This window comes from Canis lupus, chromosome 16 (assembly GCF_048164855.1).
Source record: "Canis lupus baileyi chromosome 16, mCanLup2.hap1, whole genome shotgun sequence".
Lineage (NCBI taxonomy): Eukaryota > Metazoa > Chordata > Mammalia > Carnivora > Canidae > Canis > Canis lupus.
In genome coordinates this window covers 15,005,632-15,031,297 of record NC_132853.1, presented here as the reverse complement: position 1 = coordinate 15,031,297, position 25,666 = coordinate 15,005,632, and the positions used below count along the sequence as shown (strand labels likewise).

The 25,666-nt window shown below is 51.4% G+C and overlaps 1 protein-coding gene and 1 long non-coding RNA gene across 2 annotated transcripts in view; both read right to left on the bottom strand.

The window, feature by feature from the left end:
• RTN4RL1 (reticulon 4 receptor like 1) overlaps positions 1–25,666 on the bottom strand; it is a 72,353-nt gene that overhangs the window by 45,672 nt on the left and 1,015 nt on the right. The window lies entirely within an intron of this gene.
• On the bottom strand, positions 804–25,251 carry LOC140606124 (uncharacterized). Its single transcript, XR_012008536.1, has 3 exons — positions 24,935–25,251; positions 24,537–24,668; positions 804–3,188 (listed from the first exon to the last, which is right to left on the bottom strand). It is a non-coding gene; the product is annotated as an uncharacterized lncRNA (long non-coding RNA).

Here is a 25,666-nt window from a genome sequence, read left to right as displayed (position 1 = left end):
TCCCGCCCCTTTTAACAGCCGTGCTAGTGGTACCATTATAAATCATTAACACAGATCGCATACCAATGTGACTGTACTTAATGCCACAGAACTGAACACTTAAAAATGGCTTCAATAGTAAGTTTTGTGTTATGTATTACAGAGTAAATAATAAAAAATAAACCTTATCATCCACTGAAATAACCAAAAACCTCATACTTTAATTTCTACAAAATGCCTGTTAGCTGGTTGTCTTCCAGCCTATGGCTGTACATACACGACGACAGACAATTCACTGCCATGCTCAGGGACTTTCATCCCTGCACGGAACCTGCTTCTCCCTCTGCCTGTGTCTCTGCCTCTCTCTCTATGTGTGTGTGGGTCTCTCATGAATAAATAAATAAAATCTTTTTAAAAAAGAAAGAAAGAAAGAAAGTTCTTCGAATAGGGATGCCTGGGTGGCTCAGCAGTTGGGCATCTGCCTTCGGTTCAGGGCATGATCCCGGAGTCCTGGGATCAAGTCCCACTTCGGGCTTCCTGCATGGAGCTTGCTTCTCCCTCTGCCTGTGTCTCTACCACTTTCTGTGTCTCTCATGAATAAATGAATGGAAATTAAAAAAAAAAAAAAGTTCTTTGAATAAACTGGCTAACATTGAACCAGCTAATATTAAAAAAAAAAAAAAAGTCATCATGGAGCTTTTGGTCCCACTACAGATTTTTTTTTTTTTTTAGATTTTATTTATTTATTTATGAGAAACATAGACATAGGCTGAGGGAGAAGCACGCTCCCCATGGGGAGCCCGATGTGGAACTCGATCCTAGGACCCCAGGATCATGACCTGAGCCAAAGGCAGGTGTTCAACCACTGAGCCATCCAGGTACCTCTGCAGGTACTCTTTTGAGTGAGAATCTTTCCAGAGCTGGGCCTTCCTATCACACCATGTTCCATCCCTGCCTCCTAAAGTCTCTCCGAGATGTGCCTCCAGGAGATGAGAGGGTATCCCCACCTCATCCAGCACTCACTTTCCTTGCATGTGTGGGCTCCTGCTTCCCTATGACTGTGCCCATGGGAGCAAGGGTTTGGGTTCAAAAAGAGCCAAACTAAGTGGGATTTGGAGATCTGACTTGAGCCAATTAGTACCTTGCTCAGTGTAACCGACCGAGTCACAGATTCAATTCAACTCAGCAAACATTTATTGAGCATCTCAGCGCCAGCTGATTCCTGTCTGTTCTATAAGTGCAATGAAGCTCAGCCTTCTCTCTGGATTAGTTATTTGTATTTCAAGGCAAAAGGGTAGGTTTTAAGTACCTGTAAGAGGTGGTAATGGATGCCTTGGGGAGAGGTGGGCATGGGCTGGGGCCAGTGGAAAAGGAGCTGAGAAATGGCTAGTAAGTCAGGGTGGCAAGACCTGGCTAGAGACAGGGGAGGTGAGTAGACTGAGAAGCCAGATAAAGCCAGATTTGTTTTTTCTAAACCGCCCCCCACTTCCTGTTTAATCAAAAAGATAATGCATGCACATAGTAAAAAATTTTTTAAAAGAACACAAAAAGGTATACAATGAAAAATAAGTCTCCTTTGCTCTCCCAGACCTCCAGTCCCTGGTATCTTTCTTCAGAGGCATCCCACTGTTAACAGTTTCTTTTGTATCTCTCCAGAAAATTTCTATCACGTACGAGTGTATCTTTCTTTTTAAAACCAAATGGTAGCGCAGCATATTACCACTGCTTTTTCACTTAGCAATACAAGTTGGCATCCATCCCATATCAGTGCATACAAGGCATCCATTCCTTGGAGCACAGAATCCCATTGTATGGGGGTGTTGTAATCTACTCAATCACTCCCCCACTGATGGACATTTAGGTTGTTTCCAGTTTCTGCTATTACAAGCAATGATAACAAGCGTGCTCCTGTATATACAGTTCTGCCTGCAGGTGCAAGGGAAGCAGTAAAATAAATTCCTGGAAGTGGAATTGCTAAACGTAGACAGCTGTTACTGGGATTGTGGCTGAGAAGTCCTGTTGGAGCTGTGTCTCCAGCAGAGGAGATGGTGTATAGTCTCAAACCACCATCCTTCTAGCCCACACAAGCCCCCAGTTCCCTTACTGACATGTGGCCAGTGCATGCAGGGAACGAGCCCGTCTGTGGGTTCAGAGAGAACCAACCTGTATAGCTGGGGACCTCGTGGAAGCTAAGAGAGAACAGATACCTCCAGTCAGGGGCTAAGAGTATGTAAATGGATCAAAGCTTAATGCTAAGGTTTTTAACACAATGCTCCATCAGCATGAGCTCTAATTGGTATTAGTATTAGTATTAGTATTAGTATTAGTATTAGTATTAGTATTGTCCAGAGAAATCCCTGTCTGGTCAGTGGCCAGGAGAGCTCCCAGGGACAGTCTTTTCAATAGTCTAGTGGATTCAACAGGCCCAAACTGAGACCTGCTCAGGATTTGGGGCTGGGTGATAGCTGAGACAGGCCGTTCCCACTCATCACTGCTTGGCATCTAGAACTCTCGGTCCTTTGCCAGTACCTAATAAACACCATACTTCATGCCTTGCCATTGTCACCCACGCATCCCCTGATGCCTGCTGACGTCTGCCACCGCACACAGTCAGCATTTCGCCTTGGCACGTGGCTCCTTTATGACTTGCTTTCTTTTTTAAGTGGTGGCTGCAGCCCGAATGATGCCACTGTGACATAACGAAACCAAGTGTGTGTTACTGAGGGCAAGCAGGAGTGGAGTCAGTACAACAGAATTTACACACCCAAAAAAGAACTGGCCTTGAGTTCGGGGACAATGAAATCTGGGTTCCAAACCACAGCTCTGACACTTACAAGCTCCGTGGCCTTGGGAAGTTGTTTAACTTCCTCGAGCCTTAATTTCCCTGCCTGTGAAATGGGCCCAGTGCTTATTCTAATAGGATTGCTCCGAAGAATAAGCAAGATAATGGATTATTTATGAAATTTTTTTTTATAGACTGGCCTTATTCCAAAGATGATTTCAAGCAGTTGAGATAATGTATGTAAAGTGTCTGGCACATAGCAGCAGCTCAATAAGGCATCAGTTCCCTTCCCCTGAGCTTCCAGCAAAGTGGTCACCTTTGGATCCAGGCCCCCATTTCAGGGTAATGCCATCATGTGAAAGAAACACTTCCAGAACTTCCTTGTGAGAAAACTGGCCAAATTCTTGAGTCCCATCTTGGTTTTAACCTAAAAAAAAAAAAAAAAAAAAAAAAAAATCCCAACAACAAAACAAACCCCATTCCGCAAATTGCTCATTCCCTTTATTCACAACACACAGCTTCAAATTACTTTTGGCCTTTTCCAAAAAATCAAACTGACCCTCAAAGGTCAAGGATTGACCACCACCGAGGCTATTAAGAGGAAAATGCTGTGAGATCTGAAGCAATTTTCCAAGAAGGCTCGTCCACTGTTTTGAGCTAGTGCAGCAGAACTGGAATAAGAGCAGGACGCCTGGGTGGCTCAGCAGTTGAGCATCTGCCTTTGGCTCAGGACATGATCCCAGAGTCCGGGATGGAGTCCTGGTCAGGCACCCTGCGAGGAGCCTGCTTTCTCCTTCTGCCTCTGTCTCTGCTTCTTTCTCTGTGTGTCTCTCATGAATAAATAAATATTTTTTAAAAAAGAACTGGAATAAGAGCAAAGCCATCCTCACCTCCCCCCACCCCCACCCCCCACCTCCAGCTCCCTGGCTACCTTGGGACACTTGCAGTCAAAACTTCTTTGCAGGGCAGCCCCTGGCGCAGCGGTTTAGCGCCGCCTGCAGCCCAGGGTGTGATCCTGGAGACCCGGGATCGAGTCCCAGTCAGGCTCCCTGCATGGTGCCTGCTTCTCCCTCTGCCTGTGTCTCTGCCTCTCTCTCTCTAGCTGTGTCTTTATGAATAAATAAATAAAATCTTAAAAAAAAAAAAAAAAACCCAAAACTTCTTTGCAGGAAAATCCAGCTCCTGCTCCCTGGTCCCACTCTGTGACTCACATGTCCCTGTCTCTGGGGTAAAAGCAGATGTTGCTGCCTCTGAGGAGTGTGTGCTGGGGTGCAGTCAGAGACACTGGGTGTGAGAATAAGGCACTGAGAGGGAAGTGTGGCAGGAGTCTGAGGGGATGAAGTGGCCTCCCCTTGATCTTTAAGGGGTACTGACGAAGGAGCCAGGGATTCTGGGCTGGAGATGGGGTGCTTCAGGGAACAGAGAACAGAAGCTCCCTTGTGCCCACACCCACTTTGTTAGGACAGACCCACAACTCTCCCAGCCAGAGACCTGCTTGACCCTTCCTGGGGCAAAAGCAGGGCAAACTGCCCATGTTCTGAATTTCCTTACCCTCGTCCCCAGAGAGTCTCAGGCCAGAAAATGCCAAAGAACCCACTGCATCCTCTCATTGTGGACCTGCTCCTCCCAAACCCACAATTTGGAAAAATCCCCCACTCCTAGCTAACCTAAAGAAGGCGGCAGGCAGTCCAGTCAGGTGAAAAGACACTAGACTCCAGAGCAGCCAGCTCCATGTGCAAATCGCTCGGATCGCACAAGTAGACTCTGCGGCCTCCCACCTCCAGGACTCAGTTTTCTTGTCTAAGAATAGGAATAATACATACTTGGGTTGGGTGGGGGGCAGGTGGTAGTCAGGAAGGGGGCTTGTAAAGATTACATGAGACTATGAAGGCCTTCCATAAATGGCAGCAAACACTGGCAAGGCCCTTGGGCACAGCCCCATGCCTGAAATGTGTGGCTCCTCTGCTCTCACAGGAAGCCTGGGACCATCCCTAAGCAGACAGGGACAAAACAAGCCACTGAGGCCCACTGAGCTCTGTGAAAGGAGGCAGGGGAGGGAAGCCTCAACAAGCAGAACTGGCTGAGTGAGGACAAGACCTTTGCCCTTCCCTAGCTCACGTCCTAGTGGCTCATCCCAGAGATGAGGGGCTTGACTCTGGCTATGGATGGAAGGACGTCTGCCATAAAGCAAGTAGAGCACCCTGGTTATGCCCAGTTCTCAGCACTGAGAAAACACCCTGTATCTGTATCATCCCTATTAGATGCATTGCTGCAAGATCTACAGTCAGTTAAAGATAAACAAGTCCTTATCCTCTTGCTAATTGGTTCAAATCGATTGACCTTATAAGTGTGTCTAATGTACAACTGGTAAAAGATGGCCTGTATGCCAAGCAACCCGTGCACTTAACTAGCTGTCGCTCAAGCAACTGAACAAGGCACATTAACCCAAATTTCTTAGAACACCTTCTCCTGATAGGCTGCAGAAACAGCGTTTCCCCCATTGGGCTAAATCATTTGCTGGGTCAACAGGCCTGCTTAAAGGCATCGGATCCTATTAGTCGGATGGTGATAATACTAGTGTAGATTCCTTGAGGAGATAGAGGGAGCACCCAGCCTGTGACAAGAGTCCCTAGGCCCTGCCCTGCCCTGGTTCAGGCCATTTGGCAGGAAAAGGGACTGGGTCCCAAGTGCTGGCACAGGAGCTGCAGGAAGGCAACTTTCCTGGCATGCTCATGATCTGGCTTACATTGCCTTTTGATCTGTTTCCTCACTCAGCCTTTTCCTAGGCAAGCTCAACTGTCTCATTTGAACCCATCTATAAGGCTGGGTCATCGCTGCTTCCCAGGTGGGAGCTGATGTTCAGCTTTTTGTGTTGCCAGTGTGTGGAACGGTCTGGAAACTGGTAAAGACAAAAGACCAGGAGATGGCCTAGAAGCCTTGGCCAGGGTGGGGGTGCATGGTAGCCCTCCCACCTGCCCTCACTCCCCAGTGCCACCCTATGGAGGGCCAGCTGCTGGCCAGGAGTGCCTCTCAGCCCCCAAGGGGCAGCCAGCCACCCCTAACTTTCTGCTCTACTAATAGACCTCAGCTGAGATCCTTCTGAGCTCCCCCTCCTTGGGGTTTGATCCTCACAGCTTTGCCTTATCAGCCTTGCTTTTCACAAGCACTTAAATTCATGAGAAAAGGGAAAAAGTGAAATCAGATAGAAATGCAAGTCTGTTTGCTGTTTTCTCCAATGAAATGGTTCTGGGTAAACAGCAGCCGCCTTTGATGAAATCCCAGCAGGCTTAAACAATAAAGCTGGCTACAAACTCAATCTGGCGGAGATATCAGATCTGAAATTGTTTCAAAAAACATGTCAACATTTTCTAATGCTCCTTAAAAAACTTCCAGGGTTGCCCACTGTGGAGTCTGAGTTGGGGAGATAGGATAGGGGCAACCCCTGGTCTGGGCCTCTGTTCGGTCCCATGGGACTTTCCAAGGCAGGAGCTTAGGAGCCGGCTACTGGGGGCCCCTCTCATCTGTAGAGGCCTACATGGCCACTTAATTGTCACTGCCCAAGCTGTGCAGGGCACCACTCTCTCTTCTCATACAACACGGCTCCCTCCCATCCCAAACCTGGCCAGTCTGCCTCTACCCTTAATTCCTTAGCTTCTATTCTCCATACTGCAGCCAGCGGAAGCTTTTAAAAATGTAAATCAAATCATGCCATTCCTTTGCTTAAAACCTGTAATGCCTTTGCGCACTGTGCTTAGAATACAGTCCCAACTCCTCCCATAGCCTACAAAACCCTTCGGGATATACCACTGGCTACTTCCCCACTCACGACACTCCAGCCTCTCCAGCCTCCAGCCCTAACCTGGAACACCAGTCTCTTTTCTGCCTCTGGGCCTTTGCACACCCCATAAAAACGGCCAGGGATGCTTCTGCCTCAGCGTATTGTCATGGTTCCCCTCCCTAACCACCAGAGTTAGTGTAGTTCCTCTCCCTGGCCAAACGCATTTTCACATTATAGTTTACTCTCTACACTAAGTTCAGCCACTATCTGAAACTACCTTATGTGTTTACTTATTTACTGTTTCCTCCTTCAGAATGTAATCTCTCTGCAGACCCAGCCTTGTACATCTCCTTGGGTGCAGCTTATGACTGGCACGTAGTAGGTGCTCAATAATCATCTGTTGCACGAATGAACAGCAAAGACGTGGTGACCTCTCTAGGTATCCTCCAGGGCAATGCAGCGCTGGAGGCCTGCAGCACACGCCACCGAAGTATTTTGCCAGTTTCTCTATTTGAGGCTGCCCCACTGTGACCATACCCAAGGCCCCTGCAGGCTTTGGGGCCTCCAGGCTTTGGAGGCCAGGTCTGGCCTAGGAACTGGGACGCCCCCCACTTTCACTGCTCCCTTCCCTGGGGTTGCCTCTCCCCCCAACCTCCACCGCACAACAAGCGCAAACAAGTACCCTCGGTTCTGGGTGGGCAGGGGCGGGGCGGTGGGGGAGCTGGATCCGATGCCCTCCCAAGGCCTTCTTAGGAGGGCACTGGTCTGCTTGGGTCTGGGGCCCAGGGAGGACGGTGGCCCCCCACCCCCACCCGCCCAGGACGCGATCGATCCCTGCCACTCCCGCCTCATCACTGAGAGCAGCTGCCCGGGCTCGCGGAGGAGCCAGACGGCTGCGCAGGGGGCGGGGAGGCCTCCCTGGCTGCCCGGCCCGGATTAAATATTTACTATGTTTTGTTTGGCCTTTGGGGGAGGGGCGGGGAGGGCGGTCGCATCGATCCCGAGCTGCGGGCGAGGCCGGGGCCGGCGGAGGGCGAGGGCGGCGCCCCGGGCCCGGGCCCCCTGAGCGCCCCCTGGTACCCGCGACCCCTCCCCTCCCCGAGGGTCTCCCCGCGGAGCTCCCCCCGGCCGCGCTGACGCATCCGGGCTACGGCCCCGGGAGCCGCCGCCCGCCCTGGGAACCGTTCCTACCTTTCCGGCGCCGAGACCCGACGGGGGCGGCGAAGACGCCCCGCGCTCGCTGCGCCCGACGGTGGTGCCCGCGGCCCCCGCGACCCACCCCGGCCCAACGCCGTGGCCAGCGCCCGGGTCCCGCTAGGCCGCGCCACCAGGGCCGTGGCTTCCAGCCCCTCGCAGCCCCCAGCGCGCTCCGCTCTCCCATTTGACGGATGGGAAGTGGAGGCCGCGAAGGCTGGATGCGGGGCCAGACCGGTCCACCCCAGAGCCTGGAGGGGGTGGACCTCCGCGGGTCGCCCGCGCTCCGCCGGCGGCTGGCGGCCCTGGGAGCAGAGGGCACCGAAGCGAGGGGCTCTGGGAGGGCTCTGAAACTGCCTGCCGGGGGTAGCCAAATAGGACCCCAAGTCTCTTTACACGGATACACGCACACCTCCTGTCACCCACTTACTATTCCACACACGGAACAGGCCCCACTGGGGGTGAAGTGCAGCCTTCGCCCCACCAGAGCGGCCATGCCCTTCCAGCCCCTCCACTCAGATGTACAAGGTGACAAGGTGACACATGCTCACATGCACACACAAAGGCATGACCGTCCTCCAACAATCCTATTACACCTATGTACACGCACCCTAAAGAGCTGCTTACATCACACTCTACATCTGCAGGGAGATTCGCGCGCCTGTCCACACCGCTCCATCTATACATAGATATGTGTACATATGCCCACATACATGCACACATCAGTAAGGAGTGACCACCCACCATCACGTGTGTGCCCACTAATGTACATACATACATATACAAAGGACTGTCCCATCCCCATACATCCATACATGCACATGTATAAGCTGGCACACACACATTTACACACAAAGAACACCCATCTCTACCTTTGTATGTATTTGCATATACAGATACACACAGAGCGAACCATGCCCTCATCCCATCCCTGCACACACATACAAATGCACCAAGGTGTCCACCCCACTCCATCTCTATACATGTGTGATAACCCCCTACACACACACACACACACATACACACACACACACACAAGAACACATGCATGCGCCGCTGACTACAGGCGCTGGGGAAGAGCTGCAGCCTTCAGCCCTGCTCCTATTTAAAGAGAAGCATTGCTGGAAAGGAACAAAAGCAAAGCCGGCTATAAATAGCCACCTCCCTCCCAGCTTTTCCTGCCCTCCGGCCTCAGGGCCTTGCCTCTCCTCTCCCAGCTCTGGACCACAGCAGCCAAGGCAGAGCTGTCCCCCTGGAATGGCAGTGGGACCCTAGAGGCCAAGTGGCCAAGCACTGACCCCGAAAGCAGGCTAGCAGCTCTGGGCCTGGGTGGGTGCAGGGATAGCAGGGCCCCCATCTGCAGCCAGCCCTGTGTGCAGGTGCCCAGCTCAGAGGGAGGGAGGCCCACTTGGGCCAGGGCTGCTGCCTCAGCAGAACCGAAAGGCTGATAGCTTCAGGGAAAGGAAGGCAGGTCTGCCAAGCATCAGCCACACCTGCCTGGGCACTGGCCTCCCCAGGGCTAGTTCCTGCTTTCATTCATGGGCCTAGAGTTGGGGACACTGGGTGCCAGATAGGAAGCCCCAGAGGGTAGAGGAGAGCATATTGGGGCAGGAAGTGGAGGAGGGGATACAAGTCCACTTTAAGTCCCAGTTCTGTCCCCTCCTAGTCCAGCATCCTTGAGCAAGGCTCCTAACCACACCACCCAGCCTTGGGTTCAACTCCCTCTTCACATGGTGTTGCCAACACTGCATGAAAACAGGTATGCCTGGCAGGCCCTTGGGAACTGTGGAGTACCATGGGATGGGGGAGATTACAGACTGCTCTCTGTGATTGAGAAGAGCTGGATCAAGATAACACTAATAATTTTAGTTTATTCTGTATTTACCACGTGCTAGGCACTGGGCTGGCTTACTTGATCCTCTGTTAGATAGCTAGTTTATATTTCCATTGTATAGGTTGAGAAACTGAGGTTCAGTGGCCTGTTCCAAGGTCATACAGGCTGCTGAAGGGCAAAGCCAGGTTGCAAAGCTCAGCTGGGGCTGTCTGAGACCAAAACCCTCTTTCCTCTGTCCTTGTACTCTGGGGGCCTCAGTCCTCAGGAGCCAGAGGACGGCTGGACTGGGCTGCTTCCCCCAGGCTAGCTTGGGACTGGAACTGGATAGGCTGTGGAGAGGGAGGATGGTGTGGTCCTCGCTTCGGGAGGGCCCCCCCATGCTCCACCACCCACCACTCTGCTCCCCCCTCCCTAGCTCCCTAGAGGGGCCTGACTCCGCCAACCCCAGGGAAGGGTAAGGGAGGGGGTAGGGGAGAGCTCAGGCAGACCTACTTTCAAGGCTTTAATCCTTTTTGCTTAAAGATTTTTTTTTTGCTTGGGGAAGACTTGGTCTGATCAGAGGAGAGACGCAGGGAGCTGACAAGCTGCAGAGGATGGGGGGTGGTGAGGAGAAAGAAATACATATTTATTACCCTCAATTATTAAAAAATAGATAGTACCAGATTTTAGGTCCTGGCAGACACTGCGGCGGCCTTTGCGCAGTGTCTCTCTCTCTTTCTCTCTCTCTCTCTCTCTTTTTTTTTTGTTAATTCTGTTGAGATTGTAATGTGGCTAGCCCTTAGGAAAACTACCCTGGCCAGTTTCCAGCAGGTGGAGGAAGGCTGGGGTACTGGACAGGTGAGCAGGACCTCCTATTGAAGGTACAGGGAAGGGCCCACACCTTATCTCTGAGAAGGGCAGGGGGTGGGTGGCAGGGGTGTGGGGCCCTGGCCAGCAGGGATCCTCAGATCTTTCTCTCCCTCCATGGCTCTCTCAAGGATCCTGCTCTTTTCAAGGAAGTGGCCAGAGAGAGAAATCCTTTCTGGATTCCTCCCTAGGGAAGGTGACATAGCTTGCCCTGAAGCTTCTGAGGGCTCCACCCAGGGCCGGCTCCCCAGATACACCCTTCTCCTCCCAAGACTGTTAGCCTGTTGAAAAGAGGGTAGGATGTCAGCCTAGTGCAAAGACACTGAGGCATCCCACAGTCCCAAGACCCCCTGCGGCCTGATACACCCCCAGCCTCCCCTACAAGAGGGCAAGGTAGGGCCTAGAACAAAGGAGAGGGGGGTCTACAATGTAGAAAAAAGGCAGAGGAGGCAAAGCCACTGAGGAGAGGACTATGGCGCTCATTTTGGTTCTCAAAGTCCCCTTGGCACACAGTTGTTGAGTAATGGGCATGCGTGATGAAGACAGGGCAGTGGCAGTGGCTCACTGAGGCCTTGCTCCATGCCAGGAAGGTACTACATATCCATGTTGTCAACAATTCTCAGAACCCCTTTAAAAAAAAAAGAATTCTCAGAACCCCAAGAGGCAGGTGGCATTAGCCCCATAGTTCAGACGATGAAACTGAGGCCCAGAGAATTAAAGGCACTTGCTCAAGGTCAGGCAGCTGGAAAGTGGCAGAGCAGGTCCCTGGTTCCCGCCTATCCTGTTCCACAGCCCTTGCTCTCACCTGCTGCAGATACAGAGGGAAAACCTGAGAAAACCAGAAATAAGTTGGAGAGGAACCAGGCAAAAAGCAGTGACTATTTCACAGGTCAAGAGACCAAGGCTCTGGGCTGGGGTTGGGCTTTCCTTTCTGACTGAGGAGACCTTGTTTTGAAGAGAAGGCAGAGGTAAGCTGAGTAGAGGTCAGGGCCTAGGTGATGGGTTGCTGGGTGATGGACTGGATTTCTGGGGTAGCCCCCAACCTCATCTCCTCTTTCTTTTTTTTTTTTTTTTTTTAATTTATTTTATTTTATTTATGATAGTCACAGAGAGAGAGAGAGAGAGAGACAGAGACATAGGCAGAGGGAGAAGCAGGCTCCATGCACCGGGAGCCCGATGTGGGATTCGATCCCGGGTCTCCAGGATCGCGCCCTGGGACAAAGGCAGGCGCCAAACCGCTGCGCCACCCAGGGATCCCTCATCTCCTCTTTCTAAGCCAATGAAAACCACTTGGGAATGCTTTCCATTGTTCCCCAGCTTCGCCTTAGGGGACTTCTCCCTGACCTGGGGCAGAGGGAGCAGGGAGTTCAGGACAGAATCAGTCTTCTCCAGATGGGGTGGCCCCCTCTGCCCAAAGTGACCCATGTCGACCTGACCACTCAGACTCAGCCCTGGTCACAAAGAGGCAAAACTTCTCAGGGTAGTCAGGCTTGGCCTGCAGGAAGGATGACATAGAAAGTTCTCGCTATTACTGCTAACATTGAGGGCAGCATTGGCAGAGTTCCTGTTGCAGTCAAGCACCAAGAATTTTATCAGGATCGTCTTGTTTAATCTTGACGACCATACAAGTCAGGTATTCTTATCAATGGCCTCATTTTACAAATAGAAAAACTTAAGTTCAGAGAAATCAGATCATTCCCCGGACTTGAACCTGGGTCTGGCCAGATCCTGTGTGCTTAAGCTACCCACCTGGAGGGCTTGTCCACTGACCCCTGGAATGATCTCTCCTTACCAGCCTCCACTTAGCAAGGATAGCCACCAGCACTGTGTGCCCCGCTGCGTTAGAGGTACAGGAAAAGTCTGGGATGGGGTCCTGGACAAATAGGGGCATGTTACCAATGCTACCTGCCAGCAATGCAGCATGCCTGGGGCAATCTAGAGCACACATTACTCCTAATGCTGTGTGATGTTGGGCAAGCCACAGCAGTTCTCTGCACTTCGGTTTTCTCAGCTGAGCTATAAGGTCCCCTCTAGCACCAAATATAAAAAGCCTACAAAACTGTCAAAATCACACAAATCCCCTGGTCCAAACCAGACGCAAGGGGTATGCTCTTCCTCATATTCCATCCTCAGGAGTTTTGGGTGCCACCCTCACCCCAAGGGATTATAACGCCTCTGTATATCTTTCCTTTTGGTTCACCCACAGCCTGCTTCACTGGAGACCTAGGCCACACTCACGGCCCCAATGCACGCATACACTCGCATGTGTGCACACGTAAACACGGACCTGCCTCCTCTCCAAATCACCAGAATCATCAGGTCTAGCTGGCTGCTACTGGGTAGTATCAAGCCCGCCCACCTAAGGGGTGTCACTGACATACCATGATGGCCTCCACACACCTGGCTCCCTGTGTAGACCTTGACATCTCACACTTTTTTCCTTCTCCTACTCAGAAGCCCACACAGCAAATGGGTGTGTGGCACAGGTGTTAGCTAACACCTCTAACAGCAAAAATCTGGGAAGAGCCTCTGTGCACAATCTGAAAGGACAGGTAGTCATTGGATGGAACATTTTGTAGCCATTGTAGCCATTTCTATAGGTTTAGAATTACCAACTTAGAGGGGCACCTGGCTGCGATTCTTGATCTTGGGTTTGTGAGTTTGAGCTCCATGTTGGGTGTAGAGATTAAATAAAACTTAAAAAAAAATTATCCACCTAGAAATTACTTAACCTAGTGTTTGAGATATACTATAGTATACTATAGATTCAACAAGACAGGGTACATTTTTATGAACACAGGAAAGCACACAGGATACCCCAAATGCACCAATCCCAAGTGTGGGATTAGCTTTCCCACACTTCACTCTTTGGGTTGTAGGATTATTGTGATTTTCTTCTTCTGGCCAATCCAATGTTTTCTGTCATGTGTATGCATTACTAGGGAAGTTCAAAAATTTTACTCAGTGTCTGATGAGTAAACCAACCCTCCTCCTCCTGGGAACTTAGGGCTCTGAAGCAATTGGGCTCCCCTCAATCTGCTCTACTGATACACTGCCCCAGGCCAGGAACAGCCAACATGGCCTGTATACAGTCATCAGCTTGCTCTCCAACCTTTCCACTCTGCCTGTCCCTACCAGGCCCTCCTCCACCCACAATGCCTTTGAGCAGGGACCTCCCCTCCTGCCACCTGCGCCATAGGCCCGAAAACACCTTACCCGAAAATCACCCTACCCTAGACTTCACTTCTCCTGGTGTGTGGCTTCTTTCATCAAATGGTAAATTTCCGGGATGGGGATGGATCCTCAGCCTACCACTCACTCCCCACAGTGCCTGGTCCAGAGTGAGAGTTTGATTATTTAGGAAACAACTACAAGGGAGCACAGGGGCTCAAGCCTGGTCAGAGATGATGGCCTAACTGGGGAGAAAAGGCTGATGTATAAATGAAAAAGACAGAACTAAGTTCTGTGTTTCATGCTCAGGGTAAAAGGGAAGGGCTTATGGGAACTGATCTGTGACCTTGTTTTCAGTCTGGGCCATGTTAACAGCTGAGTCAGAAGTATCTGACTTTAATGGGAAAGGGGATCCCTAGACCTACCACTCCTCCTCCTGCCATACTGTTGCTTTGGTTTGTACTTTGGCTCCTCCCCCTAGTCAAGTGGCTGATGAACTTGGGACTGACACCAAGTTCTAGTCCTCTCTCCAAAGGAACCTGACACTACTTCATGGGCTAGACCTCAGAATGCCAGCCCTGTCTATAGCCCCAGAGGCAGCCAGGTATTGTATCAAGAACACTACCACCTCAGGGCATTTGCACTTGTTATTCCCTCTGCCTGGAGAGCTCTTCCCAAGCAAAAGCAGGTCAGATAGCTGCAGAGAGCCCTCTTTCCCTTTACCTAGGCCTCTGTTCAAATGTCACCTTAACAGAAAGCCTTCCCAATCTTTCTAAAATAACACCTCTCTAGTCACCCTCTGTTCCTTAATTAACCCTCTAACAGGCTTTTCCTTTAAGCACCTATCCCTACCCGACAGAATCCAGTTAATTGTTCATGGTCTATTTCCCCCCACTAGAATGCCAGCTCCATAAGAACAGGGGACTTGGTTTTTATTCATTGCTTCATCCTTAGTGCCACGCCAGCAGTAGGCAGGCACTCGATAGTTGTTAAATGTTTGTCAAATGGAGAGACACCTCCCATCCTCCTCTTGGCTGACAGAATAAAAGGCAGCCAGCTCATCTATGGATAGACAATTCATAGGTGGCTGTGATCTACAACATAGAAAAACATGGCTGGCTCGCCTGAGGTCTTCCTTCTGGAAAATAAGGCTGGGATACAAAGAATGTAAGGCAATTAGCAGTGGAGGAGGTGAAAAGCCACCTTGAAGAGCAAGCAGCTCCGAGTGACCATAGTGGTACAAGGTGACAAGTCATGAACAGTGGGGCAGAAGCAGGGGCCGCTGGGTCGGGTGGAAGGAGAGGTGCCACAGAAACATGGCTACTTCCTAGAGCTGCTCCCTTTCCTGGAAGGCTTCTGGAGGCCCAGTCACTCATCTCTCAATAATCCCCCATTTCCAAGGAGCTACCCAGAATCCCTGCAATCAGATTTGTCCATTGAGGGCAGAAATAGCAGCTCACAAGGAGTGGCCGGCCAATAACAGGAAGATGAGAGCCACACCTACCTCCAGGGAGCCCCAGGGCCAACTGCCCTCCCACAGTTTGGAGGCACAATGTCCCCCTTGGCTGGTGAGTTCTCCTAAGTGTGGTCCTGTGAACTACTCTGGCCTCTCTCCCTCTGCTCAGAGATTCTGTTTCAACTGCAGGCTTGGGGCCTGGGCAACAACCCAGGAGCCCACCTACCCTCCCTGAAAGGAAAGGAAGCAGTTTGAAGTAACAAGTCATTTTCATGGACTGGAGAGAAGACAAAACAGATAGTCTCCTCACCCCAGGACCACTTGAGCTTGGCTGATCTCCTCATGTTCAGGCCAGTCTCAGGCAAACATTTCAGATCTCTGAAGCCCAGAGTGCCCACAAGAGGTTTTCATTTGCCACATAATCAATAGTGCAAAGTTTGTCCCATAAAAATCTGCCAAGGACACCTTAAACTTTTCAGAGTAAGAGTGCTATTTCTTTGCCCAACACAGCTCTCGTCCTGCTAGACATCCTCTGTGGTCCAGCTGGCCCGTCTTTCTGTGCCTCCTGGCTTCCTGGGTCCACAGAGGTACAGAGCTGGGTTACGGTGAGGCAGCAGCAGCCCTTGGCCCTGGATGAGCCACGTAGCCTCTCTGAACCTCAGTGTCCTCATCTGTAACTTGGGCCAATAAGACCGGACTTTTCTGGAATATCTGTGTGGCTCAGCGGTTGAGCATCTGCCTTTGTTCAGGGTGTGATCCCGCCTGGAGTCCTGGGATGGGGTACCACATCAGGTTCCCCATGGGAAGCCTGCTTCTCCCTCTGCCTGTGTCTTTGCCTCTCTCTGTGTCTCTCATGAATAAATAAATTGAATCTTTAAAAAAAAAAAAAAAAAGACTGGCCTTTTCTGCCTTTAATGAAGCACTGCATGGGAAAGCTGTAAGACTCGGAAAAAAAAAATGTATGTTCTCTTGGTTCCTAGTACTAAAGCCCCAGCCCCAGAGGCAGCCAGGTAGTGTATTGAGAATGCTCCTGCCAAAGGCTGCTGCCTCAGGGCCTTTGCACTTGTTCCCAGGGCCTGCAGAGCTCTTCCCAAGTAGAAGCAGCTCAACAGCTACAAGAGATCTCTTTGTACTTTACTTAGCCTCTGTTCTTTTCTTCTTCTTTCTTTCCTTTTTTTTAAAGCCCTAAGCTATCATGGTTTGATTTTTCTTATGCAAAACAATTCAATTAAAGAAAATGGTGGGGGAGGGGCAGAGGGAGAGAATCCTAAGCAGACTCCGTCCTGAGAATGGAGTCTGACATAGGCTCCATCTCATGACCCTGAAATCATGACCTGAGTAGAAACCAAGAGTCAGACACTCAACCAACAGCCACACAGGCGCCCCACAGAACTATTTAAAGGGATCCCTGGGTGGCGCAGCGGTTTAGCGCCTGCCTTTGGCCCAGGGCGCGATCCTGGAGACCCGGGATCGAATCCCACGTCGGGCTCCCGGTGCATGGAGCCTGCTTCTCCCTCTGCCTATGTCTCTGCCTCTCTCTCTTTCTCTATGTCTATCATAAATAAATAAATCTTAAAAAAAAAAAAAAAAATTTTTTTTAAAAAAAAATGAGGTTTTGGTACTACGTTTTTTGGGTTCCAAAACTAGTGATTGTGATTGTGTATGATCATTGAGTCAGCATTTCTAATTAATTCATAAAGACATGACATTATTGATTCAACACTACCCAATGTCACTACGTGCTATATCTTATTTTGTGCAGGATGCTTTTTTGATTGGGTCCTGGTAGTTAATTTGTTGTTGTTGTTGTTGTTGTTGTTTAAAGATTAATTTATTTATTCATGAGAGACACAGAGAGACAGAGATACAGGCAGAGGGAGAAGCAGGCTCCCCGCAGAGAGCCTGATATGGGACTCGATCCTGGAATCTGGGATCATGCGCTGAGCCAAAGTCAGACGCTCAACCACTGAGCCACCCAGGTGTCCCCTGGTAGTTAATTTGATGAGTACATAGTACTCAGAGAATCTGGGCAGGGAAACCGGAAGAGATCCTGTCATTGGCCCCCACCTCCACCCCACCCTCAGGATGAGGGGAGGGAGCTCTTTTGAACCTGGAGCTCCTCCACTGGCAGGAAATGTGTAGCAGATGCTGTGGAGGCCTGCCTATCCCTTGCTTTCACCATTTTAGCACACACCAGCCTGACTTCCAACTGGCAGAACCTGCATTTCTTTGCCTGAGGGCTTTTTCTAGCAGTGGAGCTGGCTTTGCTCACCCACAGAGCAGGCCAAAAGTGGGAGGGGGGGGAATTAATCCCTACACCAGGAACAACACTCAGCCAATGATGGATAGGAGCTGTGTATAAATACCCCTGCTCCCTCCCTTCAGGGAGATAACTTAGAGGTGCATGTCCTAAACTGTACCCCCAAGTTCCCTAGGGGGGATTAAGTTCTGTTGCCCACAGTGTTCATTTGCTCAACCACGGGCCCCTTATTGGCTTCTTTCCTTCTCTGTCTCACTTCCCGACTCACCTACTGGCATTTTCTAGGATGCCTCCCAAATATACGCTTGAATCCTTATTTCAGGCTGCACTTCTGAGAAAATCTTTGGAGGATGATGGAGGGGCAGGAGAACTCATGGCAATTCACCATTGGTTTAGCCCCACTGGAAGCAAGAGGGTGGGGGAGCTCATTCTTGATGTTGGACAGGCCAACCTCCTGGGACAGAGAGCAGATCTGGAGGGATAGGGGGCAGACAGTAACCAGTCTCCTCCTGGAACCTACCTTCCAGTGTGGAGGGTAGAGGATATAAAAGTAATTGCAATAACATAGGCTGAATACAGACCGGGAAGCCACAGGATATTATGGGACATCCAGCTGGGAAGTCGGGACCACCCCTTGAAGAAAAAGAAATCTCCACAGGTGTTTTAAGCAGGGGAAGGGATGAGAGCAGGTGGCATTGTAGAATATAGCCACAGAGCAAAACCTGGATTGAGTGAAGGCAATAGCGGTGGCAGGTTGCTGCCCATAAGGTCAGGGAGAAGGCAGTCGGGCTAGGGTGGAGGCAGGGAGGGGAAAGGGCGGCACTCTGAGATGGAATAACGGGGAGGGGTGGGGTGAGAGGGTTCATGATGGATACAGTTCTTGAGGAGAGGGGGCCTGGGAGGTTGATGGTACCAGACATCATGATGGGGGGAAATGGGGAAGGAGTTTCAGACCCCTCCCCAGAGGTGAGCAAAGGGTGAGACAGCAGCACCCAGGGCGATGCCTGCGGAGGTGCCATGTTTGAGGATGGCAAGAAGTGCTGGAGCTGGCAAAGAAGGCTGCGATGGAGCAGCCTGCTCTGTGGGCAAGCAAATTAGGAGAAAGACCAGGGGAGCTGCCATCAGGGAAGCCAAGGGGAAACTACGGCCAACAGTCAAATGCCACCAGAAGGTCAGATGAGGAAGACGGGTGGTAGGGTCAGTGTCAAGCCTGAGCGGTGACAGTCGAGTGACAGAGGACACAGCCTGAAGTCTGGGTTGAGAAGTGAGGTGGGAGGTGAGGGCTAGGAGATGCCAAGTGTAGACAGCTCCCCTCAGAGAGCTAGGTGGTCACAAGGGGTCCAAAAGGAGCTGTGGGAGACTCCTCAGTCTCTACATTGGAGGGGCTGTCAGGGTGTCAGTGAGGTCAGGGTTAGAGGCCCCTCTCCTCCGCTCTGACCAGGGCCACTGACGCTATCTTTTTTATATTCTGGGCTCTGACAGTGGGTATTATTTGAAAAAAACCTGTTCTATTTCTGAAAAACATTTCAAAAGCCATCAACCTAGTCATATTACCGATGGAGAAACTGAGGTCTGGAGAGGAGGAGGGAACATACCCCAGAGTCAGCCACAGGGATGGAACCTAACACAGGCCTGGGACTCCAACTTTGGTATTTTTTCTGCAACCCCATGGCCCCTAGGAAGAAAAAACCATGGCCAAGCCAGAGCCAGGGTCACACAGAGCCACGGTTAGAGGCAGAGCCTGGTGGCCAGTGAAAACAGAGACAGACAGGAGAGTAAACACAAAAGGGTGTGCTGCAGGCAGCTCATGCCAAGGAGGTGGCCCGCAGTGCAGAACAGCGCCGCCTTCCCCCACGTAGGGCCTGCCCGGGCTGCCCAGCACTGGCCATGGAGTGACCTGGAGGGCCCTACTGCCCCCTAGGCCGGCTGGCCCACTGCTCGGCACGCTCCTTCCTTCTCCCTGCCCGCTCAGGCAAGCCCATGAATAGAACATGAAAGGCAAAATCTTCTAAAAGAAAAAGCAGCTCCCTGGTAGGAGTCGCCCCACTAAATGTCAAATACAGAACAAGGCTTTCTGCCTTGTGTGCTTCTCACTAATGGAGGCACCTTAGCCTCCATATCCCCATCATCCAATTTCCCTATAAATAAATCATTGTAAGAAAAATGCCAATTTTCCCCCTAGGGCCTCATGAATCTCTCTATATAACCATATGTAAAGGCCCCCTTCACTATGGGTTGGCACAGATGCCCAGAGAGAGATGGCAAACTCTGCTTGGGCAATTTTAGAGGCAGAAACCAACCCTCACACCACCTCAGTGGGCTGAGAGTTGGGAGCCCAGCTTTCCTCCTGACTTGGGAAGACTTCGGCGCAATTTCTTGTACACCCACCCTGACTACACTGCCATGGCCCTCTGGTATCAGCCCAGGAAGCTGCCAAGAGGCCCATCTCCAGGGTCTGCTGTGGCCTGTCCCCGAGAAGACATACAGTGTGCCCCACCCCACTGGGGAGCCACACGCCATCTCCCCAAGCTCAGTTCCCGCCATGTGGTGCAGAGCCCTGGCCAGCTCACTCCTGGAGGCCCTCCACGGACTAGCTCGTCAGCCCAATGATGGCACCAATGCCGTGCTAGAGGTGCCCACGCGGGCTCCAGGACCCGTGGGTTGGGTGCATGCACCAAGATTCTCTGCCTCAACTCATCATCTTTCTTTTCCAAACCACAGGGGAAACTGGCCTCTGGAATTCAACCATGGCTGGAAAAGGGGCAAGGAGAAGTCCGCTCTGGACAGTTCTGAGCTCTGCAGTTACATTCCAGCTAACAGACTAGGGCCGGGCCCTAGGAACACCATCCCAGGAGTGAAGGAGAACTCCAGAAGTGGGGGGGGCAGCCTGTCAGCTACCATCCCCATGGGCCATATCCTGGGGCTGTTGCTTCCCATACAAGCACCAGCCAGTCTGAGTGTGGCTGTGTTAACAAGTCCACCAGGTTAGCCAGGAAGAGCAACACATGGGGAAGGCCCAGCTCCCAAATAAATGGTGTTCCAGCCTTTCTCAAGGGCATGAAAGCAGGCAGGACGGTACTGGCCCACTATGCCATCTCTATAATGAAGACACTGCAGCAGGAAGCGGCAGGGAGTGGGTGAGGGTGTGACTGCCCAGACACAAAGAAGGGTAGGGAAAAAGAGGACAGGTGAGACCCTGGCTCAGTCCTGGGGCCCCAGATCCCAGCCAGAGACACTCCTGGAGGTACACCAGAAGGGGAGCACATGGGAACTACCAGGGAGTTCTGTAACAAGATACACAAATGATTCATCAGTGCCCAGCACCCTGCAAAACAAATGTCATGTAAATTCAAGGCAGATGGGCATGTGAGATAATGGAGCTTAGGGGTTAAGAGATCAAGGGAAAGAGCATGGTGGCAAATGGATCTGGTATTGCATTGTGACTCAACAATGTGCCAGCTGAGTGACCCAGGGCAAGGCACTTCATTTGTCTGTGCCTCAGTTTCCATATCTGTAGAGCAGGGACCAGTACAGACTGACCTCAGAGGGTGATTGTGGAGATTACATGGCATAAAGCATGGAGTACACTTAGCTTGGCCCATCAGTAATTAATTATAAGCAGTTACTGCCAGTGCATGGACAGGGACTGGCACAAGTGGATCCTTGCTACCCCTGTCTCCAGCTAGCATGTATACCTCCTCCTGGAGGGGCCAACCAGGCATGCTCTGAGACCCAAGATGGTTCAGCTTTGCCCTAGTGATGGACACCAAGTCATTGTGCTTCCTCTCCCCAGTTCAAAGGCATCCAAGGAGGTCCCTGCTCTGGGCCCCCTCATCTAGGAGCTCATGTCTCCCTAGGTTTTGTCCCAGGCCTTGAGGAAGCTCTCACCCCAAAGTCTCTACCCCACTCCTCTTTCTGACTCACTTCTACTCAGGGTGGCCTGGCCAGCGCACCCCGAGAAAGGGCTGCTTCCGGCATTCTGCGCGGAGGTCCTGCCTTCTGCTGTCCCTGGAGGCTCTGTTCCCGTTTCGCCAGCTATTTTGCTTCCTTGGCCATCTGTTCCCTCCCTGTCATCTCCTCTCTGCTTTAACCTTAACCACTACTTTGCTGCAGATGGTACCAAACAGATCTGTTCTTGACATCCTTCACGATGCCTGCCCCCTCCTTCTCATCTCCAGCAAGTGAACTTCTCTGTCCTTTTTCAGGCTGTGATTCCAAAGTTTGGAGCTGGATTCACCCCACAAACCTCAGTCCTCAGTTTCATTTGCTGTCAACTCTGCCACACAGGTCAGAGGACAGACACCCCCCTTTCCCCTGTCTTTTCCTCTTCCTAATGAGACTTCCCCTATTCAAACTTGGCCAAGAACCTCTCCTGGCATCAAGTCCACTGTCTGCTCTAGCTATCTACTTGGTGTTCACAAATAGTGCCCTTGAACCCTCCAGAGGGCTCAGGATCAGTGGCCTGAGACAGAGATTAGAAACTCCAGGATACCTTCCTGAGGTGCAGGAGCCAGTGTGCCCATGCTGGGAGTTTGCATCCTGAACAGTTTCTCTGTAGAAAATGGGCCTAGGTGGTGCAGCGAGGACTTGGTCGTGCATTTGCATGACAGGAATTGAACCAAAACACATTTGCTATGTGATCTGAGTTCACGAGGGAAACGGTGCACAGCTCTCCTTGCTTTTCTTCTGGCTACTGGTGAGAAAATGCAGGCACGAGCTTTATTTAGCCACTCACTTTGCCTCTCTTCTTCTATTCGTATGTCTTGGGCTTCCCCTAAAATTTCTCCTTTTGGCTTCTCTTTTCTGGCATAAGGACCAGGAGCTTTGAGGAAAGAAGCATCCCAGAGGCTCCCAATGAAAGAAACCATTTCAGTGACACTGGTTCCAACAGGCTAGGCTGCATTCCCTGGGTGGGATACAGTGAGGCTAGGAAGACTCATTTCGTTTCTGCACCAGGATTTGGGATAAAAAAGCCTCACAACTCAACCCTTCCGAGCAAGGCTCTTAGATTTCCCCTTTACACACCTCCTCTGCAGCAGAAAGAAGAGTGTCTTGGCTATCCATGGAATACTCCTCCCTTCTCTTCTCTTGCTAGAGCTAAAGAGGACCATGAGGCACGTACCTCCAAGAAAGGGAGCCTACTGACACCGGGCCACCTGGATACTCTCAGGTCACCTAGGGAACCTCTGAATTCAAATCAACCAAGCACTGACAACCCCACGGTCCCTTCCTCCCTCTGCCTCCCCTTCTTCACACAAAGGAGAACCAATCCAGCCACCAGGCCAGCCCATCTGCCTATGGAAACCAAAAGAACAAAATGATTCTTACTGGATTGCAGGCCTTAATCTAGCTCTTGCTGAATTATTCAAAGATGGCATTAACTTATAAATGAGTGTGTTTGACTGATTTTGTGGTTGATATACAGATAAATTCTAATGAAAGACAGCTACAAGATTTTAAATTATTAATTAGACTGCCACTTAACAAAGCCTATTTGGCACTCTATTTCCTTGCTTAACAAGACAAAAACTTTAAGGATAGGTTCTGTATTAGCCCAGAGGCTGTTGATTTGCATTCTGTTTTTATAGCTCTAAAAATGAAAACCATAGATCCTGACCTTAAGCAGGCCACTTCTGGCAATGCAAAACCCCCAACAAGCTGTCCTTTCTTCCTGGATGGTGCTAGGTGGCTCTGGGCCTGGCTTGCCCTGTCTGCCTCTCATTTCTGACCAGAGGCTTGCTTTTTATATCCCTGGTTCTGCCAGGGTAGGCCAGGAGATAGAAAAGAGGGCAGACAGCTGCTGAAGCCTTCAACTACCAGCACTGGCAGCAGCAGGATCCACTGACAACTCAGGCTGTTCTGGTTCACAGAGGTGTGGCTGTGGCCACTAGAATCCTTTCACTAAGAGAAACAAGGTAGCACCCTCAATTCCTAAAATGTCCTGCCAGGAGAAAGCACCCAGCTTGCTATAATAAGACAACCAGAAATCAGAGCAATGACCCTTATGATCCAATGCCTATACCCGCCTTCTTCCTCTGGGGCTTCAGACTACTGAGCCTCCTAACTCTGCAAAGTACTACTCCATCATCAAGACCATGAGCCTAACCCTTTTACAGAAAAGTAAGAGGGTTTTTCTCTTCCATCCTACCCTCAGAATCTAGGGATGGTTGCTCTTTGCTTTTTTATTATTTTTTTTAAAGATTTTATTTATTTATTCATAGAGACACACGGTGGGGGGTGGGGGCAGGGAGAGGCAGAGGGAGAAGCAGGCCCCATGCAGGGAGCCCGTCGTGGGACTCCATCCTGGGTCTCCAGGATCACACCCCAGGCTGTAGGCGGCGCCAAACCGCTGCACCATGGGGGCTGCCCGCTCTTTGCTTTTTTAAATCCCTTTCCAAACAGAGATTATGAAACTCCCTCAGGTCCAGGACCCTATGCAGGGCTCTGCAGCTGATAGGCAGGGAAACTGCAACAACTGTCTGAACTTACCCTATCACATTTTTGCTTGGAGCTTTGGGGAATAATTCAAGCAACAGAAACTTCAATGGCCACCTCCCTTGGCATTAGCCTCAGGCATACCTTTGGCTTTGAGCACACACCTAGAATCCATCCACACAGAGAATCCCAGTGTCCTGTATATGTGTATCAAAGAAACAAGTCCTAGGGATCAGGACCAGGGGCTGAGAGAGAAGACTGCCCAGCAAAAGACCAAAATAATAGTCCTTTGCCCACACAATGTACCAGCATCAGGCTGCAGGGCCACTGGAGCTGAGCCTCGCCCAGCAAATGGGCTTTTTTGCTCTGTTTTCCTCAAGCCATCCAGGTGGAAACCTCTTTGATGGTAGAACTGGTCTCACCAACCAAGCCATGCAGGAAGGGAAAAATAGCCTAAGTGGTGAATACATGACTGCCAAGCGTCCAGTGACCACCTCTGAAACAGAGCAACTGAGCCTTCTCCACCTGGAGAGGCCCCCAGAATGCACTGGGCTCATCCTGGGTTGGGTCTCTGGTAGCAAGGATGGGGGAGAAAGGCTCCTGGAGGCTGCTCAAGCCACCCTGGGTACCTAAGCCAAGTAAATAAAGTACACGGGCTGCGTTGTGGTTCATTTTTAACTATAAACTGCCCAAAAAGACCAAAAAGAAAATGAGATGTCAGTTCCCCTCTATTATCTCCACCACAGACCCAGTAACCCCAACATGGTGGTCTCTTAAAACTGCCTAGGAAACCTTACTCACCAGGGCAAGTGTACACACTCCAGGTCCAAACTTCTCAGGCCTGGACCTCTACTCGGTTCTGTAAAAATTCACCCTCTGTGTGCAGAAACTGACCAGCACCGCTAGCTGCTGAAACGACTTTAAAGTCCCTTTCTGCAGGGAAAAGGAACTCGAGTGTATCAGTGAAGAGGTTTCTCTGACCGGCCGCAGAGACTTTTCCCACACACAGAAAGAGGCAGTGAGCGTTTCCCCCGCACTGCCCCAACCCACGAGGAAGACACAAGTCACACACAAGTTTGTGACTATTGACACGATGGGGCAACCGAGGCTTCCCGGTAGCAGGCCTGAGCATGCCAGGACCACCACATAGCCCTTACTGCGTCCAGTGAAGGTGTGGTTTCTTCACCCACCCGTCCCACCTGCTTGTGGGGTCTCTTCCACAACCCCCACAGCTGCTCCGCCCCGCCTATCTTGGGGCTACAGGGACTCCGCTTCCCATTCCTCCGCCATCTCCCCCTGCCCGTTTTCTCCTTCCCCATCCTACTGTGAGGTCAGAATCCTGTGCTTACGACACCTCGGTCTGTTGCCATGGAAACAGGGGCGGATTAAGGCAGGAGCGCGGAGCGCAGGGATCAGGCCCCTCAACTACCTGAGCTCCCGCCTCTGCCAGCTCCCGCCTCTGCCAGCTCCCGTAGGGCCCGGGCAGCCAGACGCTGCCGCCGCGGCTCGCCGTCCACCCGGCCCGGCCCAGAGACCACAGGGTCCCGACGAGCGCCGCAGCTCGCCCAGACCTGGGAGGGGCGGGAGGCAGACGCAGAGGCCGGGGCAGCGGGAGACCGGGCTTGCGGGCTCACGGCGTGGTCACCTGCCCTCCCTGGGCCCTGGGGACAGCTCCCCGCGCGGCAGCCACGTGGGGGCGCGGCGGGACTTCCCCAGCACCCGCGCCAACTTTGCAACGCTCTTCAGTGAGCCGGGCTGCGGCGGGGAGCGGGGGTTGAGGTTAGGTTGTCGCGGGGCCAGCTCTCTCCAAGTTGAGCCTGGCGCACCTGCCCGGCACACAGCCGGCACGGCCCCCACCTTCCCATCTCTGCTTCAGGCATAAGGAAAGTTTGAAGAGCCGGACATCAGGCGCTAGCCACCTCCCCTGGGCT